The sequence below is a fragment of the Rhipicephalus sanguineus genome, chromosome 10 (genome assembly GCF_013339695.2).
Source record: "Rhipicephalus sanguineus isolate Rsan-2018 chromosome 10, BIME_Rsan_1.4, whole genome shotgun sequence".
Classification (NCBI taxonomy): domain Eukaryota; kingdom Metazoa; phylum Arthropoda; class Arachnida; order Ixodida; family Ixodidae; genus Rhipicephalus; species Rhipicephalus sanguineus.
This window is the reverse complement of record NC_051185.1, coordinates 140316807-140327160: the sequence shown is the minus strand read 5'-3', so window position 1 is coordinate 140327160 and position 10354 is coordinate 140316807. Positions and strand designations below refer to the sequence as shown.

Below are 10354 nucleotides of genomic sequence, written 5' to 3'. Positions count from 1 at the left end.
TGGCTAGGAGGTCGGAAATGAGGTTGCCCGTGAGTCCGTGAGTGCGCGGAAAACTATAATGAAGAAGCAATTCTAGCACGCGATACTTCGAAGGGTCCCGGCGCTTGTACTAGTTTATCTTCGGGTTTTGTCAGCATAGGGATGATACCCGCCACAGCATGAATCGCTACCCATAAGTCATTTAGGTATTCTTAATATCATTGAAGCTAACTACACCAAACGCAAAGTTCGAAGCACGCGCCTCTTAAATTTGGTGATAGAGAAATAAAAAAAAAAACTACAACAGAAGACACATCGATAGATCCCAGCTCGTGATGAACACCGGGGCACCACGTTTCAGCTTTGCCGGTTAACCGCCGTCTGGTTGATCGATGTTTAATCACCGCTCAAGCGCGGAGATGCTTGGGTGGTCATTTTCTCTGTTTTTTATTTAAGGACGATGTTTTTCTGGGTGTCCTTTAGCCACTTTCTGTTGGCGGAAGACGAGATGATAATGACGATGACCATGAGTCGGCCAATTCCGTCCCACCAAAGTTGTCTCAAAAAAGCGTGTTACAGGCGAGTCGGTGGCCAGTCGAATGTGACAACCGTGGCTAAACGGAAATGACTGACGGACGCGTGAAACAAATGCCGGCTCCGAGATTATGAACTGAGCAAGTGGCGAAAGGCGGGCTAGTTGGTAAATGTCTCAAGCAAGAAAATAAGTGCGCAGACACGGGGCGGTTTTCTTTTCTGCGTCCCGTGTTTGCGCTGTTAATTCCTTCTTTGAGATCGGAGATTACATCTTATAAAATCCAGTTTTATACACACGTAAATTCCTGAAACCAAAGGGGGCTCGTAATGTGGGCTTCCCCGCAAAAACCCTCGTATCGCGGTGAAGCCAGTTTCGGCGAAGCCTCTCTTTAAAGGAAAGGAAAGAAAAAGAAAAGGGCAGAACTGCCCTTTTTTGCCGTTTCTTTCTTCTTTTTTTTTGCTGTTTTGTGTATATACTGTCCGGTAGAATCAGCTGTATTTCGTTAAAGAACTTTCTCTCGCGCGGTATATAGAGGCAGCCGTATTGCAGCACAATACACTTGAACTCACCGTGGTCGCTTAGCACGTAGGGTGTCGCACGTAGGGTGTCTATGCTCGAAGACTCGGGTTCGAATCCCGGTGGCCGCCTTTCGATACTGGCGAAGTGCGAAGGAACATCCGTGTGCTCAGATTGAGGTGCACGTCAAAGAACCCCAGGTGGTCAGAATTAATCAGGAGTCTCCAATTACGGCGTGCGCCTAACGGTGATATCCATATTTTGGCACGAAAACATCGTAGGCAACACCAATTCTGTTAGGTGACCTTTTTTTTTGTCAGGATCGTGTTCCGCGGTATCTGCATTCGAATTTTTGGATCCTTATGGAAACGCAACATCGCGAGGATTAGCTAGCAAAACCGCTCACTGGTGCGACGCAATTGTATGCTGAATTTAGTCTGACCATGGCCTCCGAGCCGCCGGCTAATCTCGGAGGCCATGGTCTGACAATAGGGCGGGCGCATTGCGTAGCTCGCCCTTTACTCTGGCGCCCACTATCCAAACCCGTAATCCACCCATCATCCAGCTTCCAGACATCATCTGTCCATCGCCCAGCATCTACCCATCATATGCCCATCACTCCGCATCCAACAATTCATATGCCCATCACCCCGCGTCCACCCAACATCTGTCCATCGCCCAGCATCTACCCATCACCCAATATCCACCCATCATCTGCCCATCACCCAGCACCCACCAGTCACCTGCCTATTACCATAAACCGCCAATATGATGGGTGGTGGGTCCCCATCGTGCCCACCATCGGGCAAACTTCCAATAGGGCGACTGTTCCCTTTTCAATCTCGGCTGGCGAAATCGAACAATCTGAGAACCCGGAACCGCTGACGAAACACGCAACCGAACCGCGCGGTCTCAGCTTGCCAAGCGTTTACTGACACAGCTGGAAAAGAGGGGAGGGAGGGAGGCGGTAGGAGAGAGTAGGAACACGCTCAAAACAAATAATAAAAAACATGGCTGATCCCTCCGTCATAGGAATCGGTATAACACGAAAGTGAAACGTGTCTTCACAGAAGTAGTGCTTATTGTGTAGTGATATGAGACCTTGTACAATGTCTATTCGTGTTTGGCAGCTATAGCACCGTTTGACATGGATGCACCCATGTTGACAGCATGTCTCTATCGCGACGACTAACGCCCATGATCATGATTAAACCGTTGTGGTATCTTACGGTGCGAACATATATTTGGACACAGGGAATCGTGAATCCCGCGTAAGGATGATATCAACAAGCTCATAATCAACATCGGTACCCGGTATGCACTTCTTCAAAGCGTCGTCAATTAAGGAGAGAAACGGCACGGTGTCCGCTTTCTAGTAATGGGTAGCCGACGCCTGTGCTCATGCATTCATAACACACACTGCACTTCAGCAACGCGGGAGGTAGAGGTTCGTAGCCTGAGCCGCAAACGCGTGCGTCCCGCTGGCCTCTGTCTCGCAGGCGCTGCTCTCGCTCCACCAAGGCACGACATTCGCCCGTCGAAATCGCGTCCTTTCTGCTACGCATATTGCAGCAGTTTTTTTAGTCGGTGCTCTCGCAATTGAAGCAGTCGGCGGCAGAGAAATCCCGTTCGTGCACGTGGAAGCTGCACTACTCCGATGAGCCGACGCACGCTAACACGAATCCAAAGGCAAAGAACGTAACTGCGTCAAGGGTGCCTCGGCGACGCCAGCGCGGCCAGTCTACCTCTCTCGTATCGAGACGCTTTAACCATGACCGCCGATGTCACGTGCAATCTCGGAGTAAGCGCTAGTAAGTGTCGATCGTGAAGCATTACTTCTTTTCACCTCTCACAGACGGCGGCACCGCCCCGCTCCGCCCGCCGCGAAAGAGAAGGTGTGAAAGATATAACGCGCGTTCGCGCCGTGCCTAGCATCTCCCGAGTTGGCTTAGTCGGTAGAGCGTCGGGCGCTTGCCGTCGCGGCCGCAGCGTCGTGGGTTCGATTCCCAGCGGGGTATCTTTTTCTTGGTTTTTTTCTTTCGCACCCGTTGGCGTCCATTTTATCAACGTCATATCCGTGACGGATGTACTTGGTGGACCCCGGCATAAAACACTTTCGTGTTAAAATAAAGTGTGTTGTTCGAAGCGATGCGGTACGACAAACTCTTAGTCGAGATCTGGCGCGCCGTCCTCTGCAGCAGCCGTTCTCGCGAGGGCCGAGCCAAGAAAACGGCGACTTTTTCTCTTGCGAGAGAGGCGCGCATCGCGCTTTCGACACGCGCACTAGCGGCTCGGTGCCCGAGCCGTGAAGCTGGCGAGATTTGCGAAATGTGCGGGAAGAAGCGCCAATGCTGAGGGCGATGGGAAGACGTACGTGCTGGCAGCGCGAAGATTATAGGGCCAGGGAAGAGGACGCCTGCAGCCGCAGTTCCACATACCCGAATGCGCAAACGCATGGTTTGATTGCCGCCGACTGCGCAACTGCGGGCGACACAGAAGACCCTGAGGTCGGGACGGCGGCCCTATATACGGTGTCTTGATGATGATGATGATGTATGGCTTTAATGGCGCAAGGGGGCGAGGTATGGCTAAAGAGTTCTAAGGGAGCCTGTATGCGGTGTCTGCTGTCTGCAACGAAGGGATGGCAGCCGAGTGACGGATTGGATAATGTCTAGGAAAGCGGCCCACCAGAAGACAAGGACAAGCCCCCTGTACAGCGCCTCGTTTCTTGTCATTCGATGCACCGCTTTCCTAGACATTGCACATGCACCAACTAGCCCAGCAACGAATTTCATTGACGGATTGAAATTGTAGGAGGATGTTAGAGGGACACTAAAGAGAAAAGCGATCTTTTCTTGTATAAGTGAATTACTACTCTTTCATGATACTAAAAACACCACGCTTGGTGCGAGAAGACGCTCGGTAATCGAGAAAACGCGGGGTGTGACGCCACCTTTCAGTTTTCGCACCAGTCGCCGCGACGTCATAGATTTTGACCGCGTCTTCTAGGGCCTACGTAGTTACATGCTCGGTAAAAATGAAGTACACTGTCTTCTGATGGAGCCAGAGACTCGACTTACCAATTTTAAGTAAATTTCGTTTAGCCAGTTGTGTCAAAATACGAAAAAACGCTTTGAAATCTGTGACGTCACCATCGGAGATTTCGGCGGGAAATTTAAAACTGAAACCTTTGGCATTGATTTTCTCATCCATGGTGGTGAAATAAACGACATTAGAGTTTCCAGAGTATCATTTATCAGTCTAAACTACTTTATTTTTTCACCTTGGTGTCCTTTTAAGAGATGCACGGGTCTTGGGAAGGTGTCAGTTCCTTGTTTTGTCTCTTTTGTTAGCGCTGTCCTTTATTCAGTGCGATAAACTGAGAGAACCGTGGCCGCGGTTTATGGGGCGTACGCCTCTGCCTCTGACACCCAATGGTTGAAAGGGTGTGTTCCCCGACCCGGCGGCCCGTTTCCTACGCGTGTTGTGTAGATGCCCGAAAGGGCTTGAGTTCTGCTATTTCCTACGGCTTAACCAATTTCAATCGCACGAAACTCCCAGCAGCCTCCCCTTTCTCCTGCTCCTCTCCACCTAGCTAGATAATGAAGTATGTCTAAAAGTCGCACACCGTTACATCCGCCTTAACTCCTCCCTCAACCGAGTTGGTTCCGAAACGCCAGGAACAATAAATCCATTTGTTTCGTAGGAGCGGCAATCAGCCCAGCCAGAAAGGCGATCTGTCGATAAGTTTAGCTTCCAGAGCGAAAGTGAGTGCGCGTTCGCGCGTGCGCGGGCGTGTTGGATCCAAAACACGGGACTCTGAAGGGGTGTATAGCGGAAGGATGTTGGGGGGAGGTTGATGTGGAGCGGCATGTGTACACATAGACACCAGTCACCGCCGGTCGCGGTGTGGTTCAACAGCAGCGCTTGCGTAAAAGGGAGCCATATGTGTGTGCTTTCTTAACCGTCGCCCGGCGGCGAAAAAGCTGTCGCCGGCCCGCGGCGTGCATTCTAGGGAAGGGGGGTCGGTCGCGCCCGACGGTTCTATTTTCGAGTCGGCGCGGCGGCAGGCGCACTTTTTTTGCTGGCCGGCCAAGAGTTCGCCCTGCATGCTGTCTCTTCTTCGGGGAGGCCGGCACGGCATCAGTGCGGCACCCCGCAGGGGCGAGGTGCGTGCCTGCGGCCCCGGATAGAGGTCGGCCGACTTTGAGCCTTCTCGCCTCCTCTCCCTGCCAGTTCGCGAACGGCGGCTGAGAGACGTGGGTGCGCATGTGGTCCCCTCCTCCCCTCCACACGGCGTCGCGACACGAGGTTGCTCTTGAAAGACGACGGTTGGTTCACTTTCCCCTCGAGCGTGCCGTAACGGTGACACGGAAATTAGATAATGTTTGTGACCCGTTTTTAATGTCGAATGAAATGGCGACATGGGTCGCCGCCAGACTCACTCGTGAGTCGACTCGCTGACTGCTCCCTTGCGCGCTCGCTTGAGCCATCGCGATGCTAGATCTGTGCACGCGAGTGAGTCCGACTGAGCGGAATTTGCACGATCGTGGGTGTACGCGAGTGCGGCTGGGTAGAATTTTGATTAACCGGAGTGAGTGAGTCTGGCTGAGCAGATATGTCTGAGTGACAGTCCGGCTGAGTAGTATCTCGGAGAGTCTGGCTGAATCCGGCTGGGTGATATTACGATCAGGCGGACTGAGTCAGTCTGGCTGAGAAGAATGTATGAGTGCGGCTGAGTAGAATCTTGGAGAGTCTGGGTGAAATTTCAGCTTACCGAATTGAGTCTGGCAGAATCTCGGAGAGTCTGGCTGAATCCGGCTGGGTGAAATTTCGATCAGGCGGACTGAGTGAGTCTGGCTGAGAAGAATGTATGAGTGCGGCTGAGTAGAATCTTGGAGAGTCTGGGTGAAATTTCAGCTTACCGAATTGAGTCTGGCAGAATCTCGGAGAGTCTGGCTGAATCCGGCTGGGTGAAATTACGATCAGGCGGACTGAGTCAGTCTGGCTGAGAAGAATGTATGAGTGCGGCTGAGTAGAATCTTGGAGAGTCTGGGTGAAATTTCAGCTTACCGAATTGAGTCTGGCAGAATCTCGGAGAGTCTGGCTGAATCCGGCTGGGTGAAATTTCGATCAGGCGGACTGAGTGAGTCTGGCTGAGAAGAATGTATGAGTGCGGCTGAGTAGAATCTTGGAGAGTCTGGGTGAAATTTCAGCTTACCGAATTGAGTCTGACAGAATCTCGGAGAGTCTGGCTGAATCCGGCTGGGTGATATTACGATCAGGCGGACTGAGTGAGTCTGGCTGAGAAGAATGTATGAGTGCGGCTGAGTAGAATCTTGGAGAGTCTGGGTGAAATTTCAGCTTACCGAATTGAGTCTGGCAGAATCTCGGAGAGTCTGGCTGAATCCGGCTGGGTGAAATTTCGATCAGGCGGACTGAGTGAGTCTGGCTGAGAAGAATGTATGAGTGCGGCTGAGTAGAATCTTGGAGAGTCTGGGTGAAATTCAGCTTACCGAATTGAGTCTGACAGAATCTCGGAGAGTCTGGCTGAATCCGGCTGGGTGAAATTACGATCAGGCGGACTGAGTGAGTCTGGCTGAGAAGAATGTATGAGTGCGTCTGAGTAGAATCTTGGAGAGTCTGGGTTCAGCTTACCGAATTGAGTCTGACAGAATCTCGGAGAGTCTGGCTGAATACGGCTGGGTGAAATTTCGATCAGGCGGACTGAGTGAGTCTGGCTGAAAAGAATGTATGAGTGCGGCTGAGTAGAATCTTGGAGAGTCTGGGTGAGTTTGACTGGGTGAAATTTCGACTAATCGGAGAGAGGGAGGCCGGCTGAGTAGAATTTTAGGTTGTCTGGGCGAATCTGCAGCTGGGCAGAATTTTGGCGCATCTATAGGTCCTAACGTTCACGTCTCATATGCGCATACTGACGCAGTGTACTCATTGCGCGCTTTTTCAAGGCAGCGTTAACGCCGGCTCCCGACTCGTGTGAGCTCTAACGTTAACCTCCTCCCTGTTGCAGGAATTTGGCCACCTCTCTCGTGAATCTCGAGGTCAACGCGTTTTGTAGAAAAAACGACGCAACACTTGTTTTGTCAGGTTTAACGACCGTTAAGTGACGTCATCAAAAGTTGTTTGCTAGTAAGAAGTCGCAGCGGGAGGGAAGCGATAATAAATCACTAGCAAGCAGGCTGGGTATAAATGGTGTGGGACAATGGAAGTGCAGGAAAATTTCGCGAACAAGTTAGCAAAATTTATTTAGTTACCACTGTGGCAAAGCGCTGGCACACCTGGCTTCAGCCCAGCAGCTTGGGCAACTGAACGTAGAGTTTCAGGTTTATGCGAACCCAAATGTTGGCGGGATGCAGGACAAGCCGGCATAAAAAAAAAAAGTAACGCGAAAAGAAGAGTCAGATAGCGAATGAACTTCAAAGGGGCACTAAAGAGAGAAATAATTTTTCTCGTATTAGTAAATTACTCTTTCACAATACCGAAATCACCACGCTTGCCGCGAGAAGACGCTTGGTAAGCGAGAAAACGCTCAAAAATAAAATGCGGGTGGCGACGCCACATTGGAATTCCCGCACCAATCACCGTGACGTCATAGATTTTGACGGCGTCTGGTAGGGCGTACGTAGTTCCTAATCGGTAAAAATGAAGTACGTTGTCTTCTGAGTGGGCCAGAGACTTAAGATACAAAGTTTCAGGAAATTTAGTTGAGCCGATGTCGCCAAAACACTAGAAATACACTTTGAAATGTGTGACGCCACGCGCGGAGATTTTGGGGCGAAATTCCAAAATGAAACTTTGACCTTGATTTTCTAATCTGTTAATAAACCTATGATGGTGAAATTAACGTCTTTAGAGTTGTAGAAGTACAATTTGTCAATCTAAATGGATTCACTGTTTCATTTTATTGTCCCCTTAATAAGTAGTGTGCCTCATTAGGCTCAGTGAGTTTGGAGCTTAGTGGTGGGGTCATAAATTAGATAAATAGTACGGTGCGTGTGACCAGGCATGTCTTAATTGAGGATTCGAAAGAAAAGAATCACGGCGTCGGGCTCTGGACATGCAAAAATGCTTGAGGGAACTATTTCTACATATCTCGAATAGAGCTACAGGGCTTAACACCGGGCGCACGTATATTTGCGCGTTCGGAGCCGTTTGCAAAAGAGGGAGCTAAAGGGCGACGTTCATTGTAAACAAATGGCGACCAGCTGACGTCGACAAAGCTGCGGAGCTCGCAATTACTCATCTGAGCGCTGCAGCTGCGCTTGTGTGCATCCAGGGCCGTGTGGTGGACAATCGCTTCGACGTGTGCATTGCGGCGTGCGTGACATTGAAGCCAAGGCGCTGGCCGAGAATTTCGATGTCCAAGTTAAAACACCGGGACCAGTTCTGTGTGACGCCTGCGTAGGCTAGTACGTTGGCCAAACTTAAGGAAAAGCTTAGATGTATCGTTGAACTAAAGAAGGGGATTTTTTTTTTCAAGGGGCTCGTTTATATGTAAGGTACAGCCAAATCAATCGGACAGACAATTAGGCATGAGAATACGTAGAGGACGTTAATTGTTGTCTGTAACTGAAGTGTACGAATTGTGACGTAAATTGAAATGAACGAAAGCGGACGAAAAATCACCCTTTCAGCCGGCGGGATCTATTCGAAGGTTGTGGGTTCAGATCCCACCAATGGAAAGGGTGTTTTTTCGTCCACTTCATTTCATTTCATTTTACGTCACAATTTGCACACTGCAGTTACAGAGAACGATTAACGTCCTATCTTTATGCTTTTCCATGGCTAACTGGTCTGTTCGGTTTATTTGGTTGTGTCTTAGATGTATCGTTGAAACTTTGTGTTCCTAGAGTTACTGATTATGCTCCCTACGGGAGAATATATCAGTAACTACGTTACTGTGTATGCTTTACTGCATATGCTCCCTTAGGGAGCATATACAGTAGCGTGGGATAGCGATAATGTAGGATACTGTATCTGTATATGCTCCCTGGAGCTGTGCAGTGGAGTATCCTGCGTTAAAGCCATACAATGGAGTATCTACGTTTCCTTGAGTTACTGCATATCATGTACAGTAACTCTAAGGAACGTAGAGAGCACAGCGCCACCTACAGTATAGTACCTCCAATTTGTCTGCAGATCGTGCTGAAGAATCCGTCTATGAAGCAGAGGGAGAAACAGAGAAGGGTAAAGGAAGGGAGAGGGGGGGGGGGGGGCGCTCTTATGCAAGAAGAGCGTCGCGCAGCCAAAGAGAGGATCGTGCTTTGTTTGCTGAACACACACAAACACCGCTCGCCGTCTTTATCTTTGAGCACTCTCTACTCAACTCTCGTTTTTCTCTTCGTGGAATGAACTCGTAAACAAAGGGACGTCGATTCGCTTTTGTTCTTTATGTTTCTTTCTTCGTTCGTCCATCCTCCGTGTGTGGTCGCTCGCACTTGTCGCCCAGACATCAGATTGAGAGCGACACGCGATACAGATTAGGCGTCGGGCGGCGCGCGCCCTGATGCTTTCATCTGTTTCCTACGCGCGTCCTCTGTCCCGATAACACAAGGAACTTCTTTGTTTTGCGTGGCTCGACGGCGTCTGCGCGCTCGGTTTCCGCGTAGCGGCGCGGGGCGAACCTTCCGCCGCTCAGCTGCGAGCTTCCCTCTCTCTCAGTAAGAGGGAGAGAGTGAGGAAAAAAGATATTGTCGCTACGGGGCCCTAGCAAATGTGTGCAGTACCATAGCTTGGTTGGGTTTTTTTAGTGAGCTGAAAGACGTGCGCGGTGCCTGTTTGTGATGCTGTCCGTATGTCGGCAAGCTCACTCATGAGTCGACTCACTCATGAGTCAGATCGGGCTTACTAGGCTCCCATGGTGAGCATTGAGTGAGGGGGGTATCATGGAACAAATTACAGAAAGAAAACAACGACACATGACAGCCAAAAATGTTTACAATAAAAACGTGCTAGTAAAACAATGTTACAAATAAAATTGAATGGGAAAGCAATACTAGAATAGTTAGAAAAATATTGAAAAATGAAGTTCCTGGTAACAGTTAGGAAATAAAAAGAATGCGCTATTGCTCGTACATGCATAAAAAGTGTGAACAGCAGAAAATGCACCAAGCTCGAACGCATAAACAAACAGTGCATGAGCTACAAGAATATGCTTCCAAAGCATTGTTAAAAGAAGGGGGGGGGGAGAGCGGGGAGAAATGCGACAAAAATACTAAAAACGCCCGAAAAAAATAGCCAATAGATAATGTTGGCTATTGTTGGTTAAAGGTGGCAAGATGATTGCTAAACGATGACAACTGTTGG

General features: G+C 49.7%; 1 protein-coding gene across 3 annotated transcripts in view; it reads left to right on the top strand.

Annotated features, from left to right (window-relative positions):
• The window catches only part of LOC119372494 (serine/arginine repetitive matrix protein 2), a 107753-nt gene that overhangs the window by 59469 nt on the left and 37930 nt on the right, over window positions 1-10354 (top strand). The gene's annotated exons all lie outside the window — the stretch shown is intronic.